Raw genomic sequence first — 8,087 nt, 5'->3', positions numbered from 1 at the left:
GTCCGGTGGGGGGGGGGGGGGGGGGGGGGAAAGAGAGGGACACCGGGTGTCATTGTATGCCGACGACCTGTTGATGTATATGGCGCATCCAGTGGAGGAGATGGCAGAGGTCATGCGGATCCTCAGGGAGTTTGGGAACTTTTTGGGGTATAAACTCAACGTAGGGAAGAGGAGCTTTCGGTACCTAGGGATCCAAGTAGCTAGGAGTTGGGGGGCCCTGCACAAGCTCAATTTGACGCGGTTGGTGGAGCAGGATTTTAAATGATGGGATATGCTGCCACTCTCACTAGCGGGTAGGGTGCAGTCGGTCAAAATGACGGTCCTCCCGAGGTTTCTCTTTGTGTTCCAGTGCCTTCCCATTATGATCCCCAAGGCCTTTTTCAAACGGATAAGCAGGAGCATCATGGGATTTGTGTGGGCGAATAAGACCCCGAGGGTGAAGAGAGTGTTTCTGGAGTGTAGCAGGGGCAGGGACAGGGGGGGGGGGGGGGGGGGGGATGGCGCTGCTGAATTTGTGTGGCTATTATTGGGCAGCCAATGTGGTGATGATCCGTAAGTGGGTAATGGAGGGAGAGGGGGCGGCATGGAAGAGGCTAGAGATGGCATCCTGTGTGGGCACGAGCCTGAGGGCGCTGGTCATGGCACCGCTGCCGCTCTCGCCGACAAGGTACACCACGAGTCCGGTGGTGGCGGCGATGCTGAAGATCTGGGGGCAGTGGAGGCGACACAGGGGTGAGGTGGGAGTCTCAGTTTGGTCCCCGATTCGGGAGAATCATCGGTTCGTCCCGGGAAGGATGGATGGGGGGTTTCGGAGCTGGCATCGGGCAGGGATTAGAAGAATGGGGGACCTGTTCATCGATGGGACGTTTGCGAGCCTAGGGGTGTTTGGGCGAGAAGTTTGGGCTACCCCCGGGAAACACTTTCAGGTACATGCAAGTGAGGGCGTTTGTGAGGTGGTAGGTGAGGGAATTCCCGCTGCTTCCGGTACGTGGGATTCAGGACAGGGTGATTTCGGGTGTATACGTTGGAGAAGGCAAGGTTTTGGCGATTTACCAGGAGCTGCAGGAAGAGGCGGCGGCCTCGGTGGAGGAGTTAAAGGGCAAGTGGGAGGAGGAGCTGGGGGAGGAGATAGATGAGGGTCTGTGGGCTGATGCCCTGAGTAGGGTTAGCTCTTCCTCCTCTTGCGCCAGGCTCAGACTCATACAGTTCAAAGTTACTCACAGAGCGCATATGACAGGGGCGAGGTTGAGTAGGTTCTTTGGGGCGGAGGACAGATGTGGGAGGTGCTCGGGGAGCCCGGCAAATCACGTCCATATGTTCTGCTCATGCCCGGCGCTGGATGGGTTTTGGAGGGTTTTGCGAGGACTATGTCCAAGGTGGTGTACGCCCGGGTCAAGCCGAGCTGGGGATTGGCATTATTTGGGGTATCGGACGAGCCGGGAGTGCAGGAGGTGAAAGGGGCCGGTATTCTGGCCTTTGCGTCCCTGGTAGCCTGGCAGAGGATTTTGCTACTATGGAAAGATGCGAAGCCCCCTAGTGTGGAAGCTTGGATCAATGACATGGCAGGGTTCATCAAGCTGGAGAGGATAAAGTTTGCCTTGCGAGGGTCTGTGCAAGGGTTCCTCAGGCGGTGGCAACCGTTCCTAGACTATCGCGCGGAGTGTTAGGAGGAGGTCAGCAGCAGCAGCAGCCCAAGGGCAGGGGGGGGGGGGGGGGGGGGAAGAGGGAGGGGTTCTTTTGGGGTGGCGTTTGGGTGAAGGTGTTTTTTTTTTCCCCCTATCTGTGTTTTTAAATGTTATATGGGAGGGTTATTGTATATGGGGGAAATCCAATGTATAATTTCTGATTGTTGTGTTCTTGTTTCTTTCTTTTTGTTGGGGGGGGGGGGGTTGTTGAAAATTTGTTGAAAAATTTGAATAAATATATATTTTTTAAAAACAGCCAATCGGTGCAGTTTCCCAATCAGTGTGGCAAGACAGTGCCCCACAAGGATGTCAGCTGTGCAGTGGCAGAAGCAGAGGTGTCGGGTGACTGGAGGTGGGAGGATAATGTGATGATTTCCTTCAGAAATGTTTCAGACAAGAGTTGACAACCCAATGGGTGGGCACACTGGTTGCTTTGCTGCATTCTGACTCGGGAAGTATTGGAAGCCCACATGTGCTTCCTGATGGAGGCATTCAGTGAGGCCTCCACTGTCATCAACAAACCCTTAAGAAAGCAGGGACATCTATTCAACAACTCTCCTTATTGGAGAATCAACAAAATGGAGTGTGGCAGGGAAGAGCGACAAAATCCACCCCTGCACGTGTTGCCCTGTTTGCTTCACTTCAGTAAGACTCGAGGAGAAATCATTTACTCCTGAAAATAAACAAATGATAGGAGTGTAATTTATTATTTTCTCAAATTTCAGCAATCAGAAATCTCAAGCAATTTTCCCTTTCCATAACTGTTGTTGCTGTGCCAGTGACGAATTGAATGGCAGTGGGTCTCTTGTTGGGTGGCATGATAGCACAGTGGTTATCACTGTTGCTTCACAGCGCCAGCGGCCCGGGTTCGATTCCAGACCTGGGTCACTGTCTGTGCGGAATCTGCACATTCTCCCCGTGTCTGCGTGGGTCTCCCTCAGGTCCTCCGGTCTCCTCCCACAAGTCTGAAAGATTTGTTAGGTGAATTGAACATTCTGAATTCTCCCTCCCTGAATATGGCAACTATGGCTTTTCACAGTAACTTCACTGCAGTGTTAATGTAAGTGTACTTGTGACACTATTAAAGATTATTATTCTTTGAGGTGGTGATTGGCAGGGCATCAATGTGGTTTGTCAATTAGGCTCAGAGTGCTGCCACCCACTGTAATGAGATTTCAGGAGCCAGAGGTGCTTTAAGTTGTGTGTGCCACAACACCAAGTCTACTTTGCTCCCTATCTTAATTTCTCTCCCAGGGGCACTGCCAGAGTGCCAGACTGCACTGCCAAAGTGCCAAGCTGGCATTTTTAGCGGTGGGGATCAGGTTGGGAGGGAGGGGGGGGGAAGGTGCTCTGCACGAGTGTGGGGGGATCCCAAGGATCCCCTCATAGTGAGATGGAGCTTGGAGGGGCCTCAGGAGTCGCATCGTGGGCTCAAGAGATTGGGACACCACTTCCTGCACTGAGGAGTTCCGGCGAGCAGAGCTCTTCAATGCAGGGAACGGTGCTAAGTGAGGCCTCGGCCACACATTCCCCGCTGAAGCTCCCTATCTACCCGGATAGGCGTCAGATAGCAACACCCGACTAGTCGTGCACTGTGGGACTCTGTCCCTATTTGGGGAGATTGCGTCCTTCAAGTGTCATTTCAGGCGGGTTTGATTGGGAGTTTCTCCCCGGCTCTGTTGGCGATTTCCCATCGCTATCTAACCACACGTAGTCATTTTTTGAAGCCCTAGGAGCTAGTCCTCACTTATGGGGCAAGATACAGCGACCACCCCGCCGTGTGTTTGTGGCAGCGGAGGTGACCTGCCAGCAGGATTTACGGTCTGCACACCTCGTTGCCGGGAAACCCGCGTGCCGGCGGTGGGCCCAGAATAAATCGCCAGTGTGAACAGCTGGTAAATTCCGCCCAGAATATTTTTAATCACTGGGGAGCAGACCTCGCTGGCCAGACCGACTCCTCAGAGATTGGGCCACCATTTTGAAAGAGTGTCCCGATCACTAAGTAAGCTTGAGGTTCCTCCACACCCCCCCACCCATGGACAATGTCACTCTCCACACATATAACCCTCACACACAGTACCCCCCCAAGTGAGGGTGGCTGAGGGCCCCCTTTTCAGGCCTTCATAAGCCCCAATTCAGACCTCCCCACTTCCAGGACCCTCACCCTTCACCCCCCCAATCTTCTGGAGGCCCCTTCATACCCCCCCTCACCACCACACCCTTCATACCCCCCATACCATCCTTTTCATGGGCATGGCCCCCTTGGGCCCTGACTCTTAGCCTTGTCACCCTGACGCACGGGCAGCCTGGCACCGCCACCCTGGTGCCCTGGCAGTGCACCTACCTGTTGTGTTATGTACTCTGGGATAACACAGGCTGCAACGCGATGCAGCTTTGACCAAAAGATACTCCAGCCTTTGAAGTAAGTTCAATGTGATTTATTGAACCATTAGCACAGTTCTCTATGAGTTCGACTCTCCTGCTAATCTTGCTATAGTAACTCAGTCTAACTAACCAGTCTGCTCTAAGCCACGTGGTGGGTGTATGCTTCTGATCTGCCCCTGTCCTACTCTCTAAGTGTTGCCTGTGGAAAGAGCCAGAGTGTGAGTGCCTCGTGCCTTCCATAGTGAGATACCACCCCTGAGTGTCCTGCCTGCCCATTGGTCATGTCCTGTTCCCCATGTTCATTAGCTGCATGTCTATGCCTGTCTGCATATCACTATACCTGCATGTCTGCATATCATGACACTACCAGCCTGACAGTGTTGCCCAGACACCTTGGCAGTGCCATTCTGGGACTGTGAAGGTGCCAGTCTGGCAGTGCGAAGGTGCCAGTGTGCCACCCTGCCCTGTCCCCAGGTGCCGCTCCAAATGGTGTACATTTATGTGGACCAGTACTAATCGGCGCCTGGCTGGTGTCTCCTTGGGGAGGCCGATAGATTCCGGGAGCAGATTAGATTGGCATTAGCAAGGTTAAGTGGGTGCTGTCGGGGATCCTAGGATAGGCCTCTCTCAGCATTTACCGGCCATCTTGAAAAATATTAAGGTGATAAGTCCCCACGGCCTGATGGGATCTACCTCAGAATACTGAAGGAGGCTAGAGAGGAAATTGCTGAGGCCTTGACAGAAATCTTTGAATCCTCACTGTCTTCAGATGATGTCCTGGAGGACCGGAGAATAGCCAATGTTGTTCCTTTGTTTAAGAAGGGTAGCAAGGATAATCCAGGGAACTATAGGCCGGTGAGCCTTACGTCAGTGGTAGGGAAATTACTGGAGAGAATTCTTCGAGCCAGGATCTACTCCCATTTGGAAGCAAATGGACGTATTAATGAGAGGAAGCATGGTTTTGTGAAGGGGAGGTCGTGTCTCACTAACTTGATAAGAGTTTTTCGAGGAGGTCACAAAGATGATTGATGCAGGGAGGGCAGTGGATGTTGTCTATATGGACTTCAGTAAGGCCTATGACAAGGTCCCTCATGGTAGACTAGTACAAAAGGTGAAGTCACACGGGATCAGGGGTGAGCTGGCAAGGTGGATACAGAACTGGCCAGGTCATAGAAGGCAAAGAGTAGCAATGGAAGGGTGCTTTTCTAATTGGAGGGCTGTGACTAGTGGTGTTCCGCAGGGATCAGTGGTGGGACCTTTGCTGTTCGTAGTATATATAAATGATTTGGTGGAAAATGTAACTGGTCTGTTTAGTAAGTTTGCAGACGACACAAAGGTTGGTGGAATTGCGGATAGCGATGAGGACTGTCAGGATTTAGATTGTTTGGAGACTTGGGCGGAGAGATGGCAGATGGAGTTTAATCCGGACAAATGTGAGGTAATGCATTTTGGAAGGTCTAATGCAGGTAGGGAATATACAGTGAATGGTAGAACCCTCAAGAGTATTGAAAGTCAGAGAGGTCTAGGTGTACAGGTCCACAGGTCGCTGAAAGAGGCAACACAGGGGGAGAAGGTAGTCAAGAAGGCATACGGTATGCTTGCCTTCATTGGCCGGGGCATTGAGTATAAAAATTGGCAAGTCATGTTGCAGCTGTATAGAACCTTAATTAGGCCACACTTGGAGTATAGTGTTCAATTCTGGTCGCCCCACTACCAGAAGGATGTGGAGGCTTTAGAGAGGGTGCAGAAGAGATTCACCAGAATGTTGCCTGGTATGGAGGGCATTAGCTATGAGGAGCGGTTGAATAAACTCGGTTTGTTCTCACTGGAACGACGGAGGTTGAGGGGCGACCTCATAGAGGTCTACAAAATTATGAGGGGCATAGACAGAGTGGATAATCAGAGGCTTTTCCCCAGGGTTGAGGGGTCAATTACTAGGGGGCATAGGTTTAAGGTGCGAGGGACAAGGTTGAGGAAATGTACGAGGCAAGTTTTTTTTTTTACACAGAGGGTAGTGGGTGTCTGGAACTCGCTGGCGGAGGAGGTGGTGGAAGCAGGGACAATAGTGACATTTAAGGGGCATCTTGACAAATACATGAATAGGATGGGAATAGAGGGATACAGACCCAGGAAGTGTAGAAGATTATAGTTTAGTCGGGCAGCATGGTCGGCACGGGCTTGGAGGGCCTGTGCTGTACTTTTCTTTGTTCTTTGTTATTCTTCAAACGAAGGAAGATCCACCCCTTGAGAAAGCCACCCAGATTGTAGGCAATCTGAAATCCATTTACACTACAAATCTATATCAAGGGGAGAAAGTAAACTGTGGTACAAAGTAAACCTCAGTGTTCAGTTAGTGAAACAATACAGAAACAGGGACACTCCAGGCTCAGGGAGCAATACCCTAACTGATCGGTATAGTGACAATGCCAGAGCTGTGGCGTAAAGGGCCCTGACAGGCATGATCAATATTTGGCAATTTCGGCCCAATGCTTTGAGTGTTATCGACTAAACACTTTGGGAAACTGTGCAAAGTCAAAACATCGAGAAGATCCCAAGAGGATTCTCAATCAAGACAGCACACTAAGAGCACCCACAGCCATGCTTCTTGGGTGAGGTCAAAGATTCTGGATTTTCATTCAAAATGTGGATAACTCAGCTAATGGCCATTTCACAAACTTTAAGTTGGACACTGGAGCCAGTGTTATTGCCTTTGGATGTGGAACCGTGGCTGAGACATATCTGGCAATGAGCACCAGACACCCAACTCCACGGGCCCGAGGAAAGTGAATTCCAGTCGGCTATGAACAACAGATACACAACTCCATGGGCCTGGAGGAAAGCAACTTGCAGACATAGTCATGAACCTGGAGCCATTGAGGAATGGCAGCAAACAAATCTTCGAGCTGATTTACAGTATCCGTAACTAGTCTTTTTCTCTCATGTGTAGCTCTGAATCTCCCGAAAACGTCAGAAATGTCAAGACAACCACTTTCGTAAATTATACATACTGCAAGTTCCCTAGAGCTCAAAAAAGAAAGATTCCTGTGACTGGGACTTCAGCTCTAAATTCACTTCTCTCTCTCTGCAGAGCAGGTTTGCCACTCAGGTGGTTACCATGACACCTTGAGTCGATGACAGTTAAGAAAGAAACCAGCAATGAAGGCAACCTTCACCTTTGGCTCTGACCTTTGTCAGAGAGATAAACCCCAATTCCTGGGGCATTGGAACCGGTTCTGGGGGAGGTGGGACCAGTACAAATCGGACGGTCTGCACCTGGGCAGGACTGGAGCCGATGTCCTGGGGGGGGGGGGGGTTGCTAGAGCTGTTGGGGAGGGTTTAAACTAATGTGGCAGGGGGATGGGAACTGATGCAGGAAGTTGGAAGGTAGTAAAACAGGGACAGAAATAAAAGGCAGTAAGGGGGAAAGTGTAAGGCAGAGAAGCCATAGTCAAAAATCAAAAAGGGTGACATTACAAGGTACAGTGACTGAGGGGTGCTCAGTGAATAGGACCAGGAATACTAAAAGGAATAAAACGGGAAGTAAAAACATTAATGGTAAGCAACGCGGCAGGTTGTTACATGAACATATGGGTTCAACGACAAGGAAAACTAGGAGAAAGGTTAAGAGGAAATATAACTTAGGAGAGGTTACTGATCGAGGTGTTAAGATTCAGAACAGAGGTAAAAAAACCAAGTGTACTTTACCTGAATGCTCATAGTATTCGGAATAAGGTAAATGAGTTGATGGCGCATATCATCGTGAATGACTATGATTTAGTGGCCATTACTGAAACATGGTTAAAGGATGGTCACGACTGGGAGTTAAATATCCGAGGGTATCAAACTATTCGAAAGGACAGAGTGGATGGTAAGGGAGGTGGTGTAGCTCTGTTAATTAAGGATGACATCCGGGCAACAGTAAGGGATGACATCAGTGCTATGGAGGATAAGGTTGAATCCATTTGGGTGGAAATCAGGAATAGTAAGGCGAAAAAGTCACTGATAGGAGTAGTCTAT

This window comes from Scyliorhinus torazame, chromosome 13 (assembly GCF_047496885.1).
Source record: "Scyliorhinus torazame isolate Kashiwa2021f chromosome 13, sScyTor2.1, whole genome shotgun sequence".
Classification (NCBI taxonomy): domain Eukaryota; kingdom Metazoa; phylum Chordata; class Chondrichthyes; order Carcharhiniformes; family Scyliorhinidae; genus Scyliorhinus; species Scyliorhinus torazame.
The sequence above is the reverse complement of the archived record's forward strand: the minus strand, read 5'-3'. Positions refer to the sequence as shown.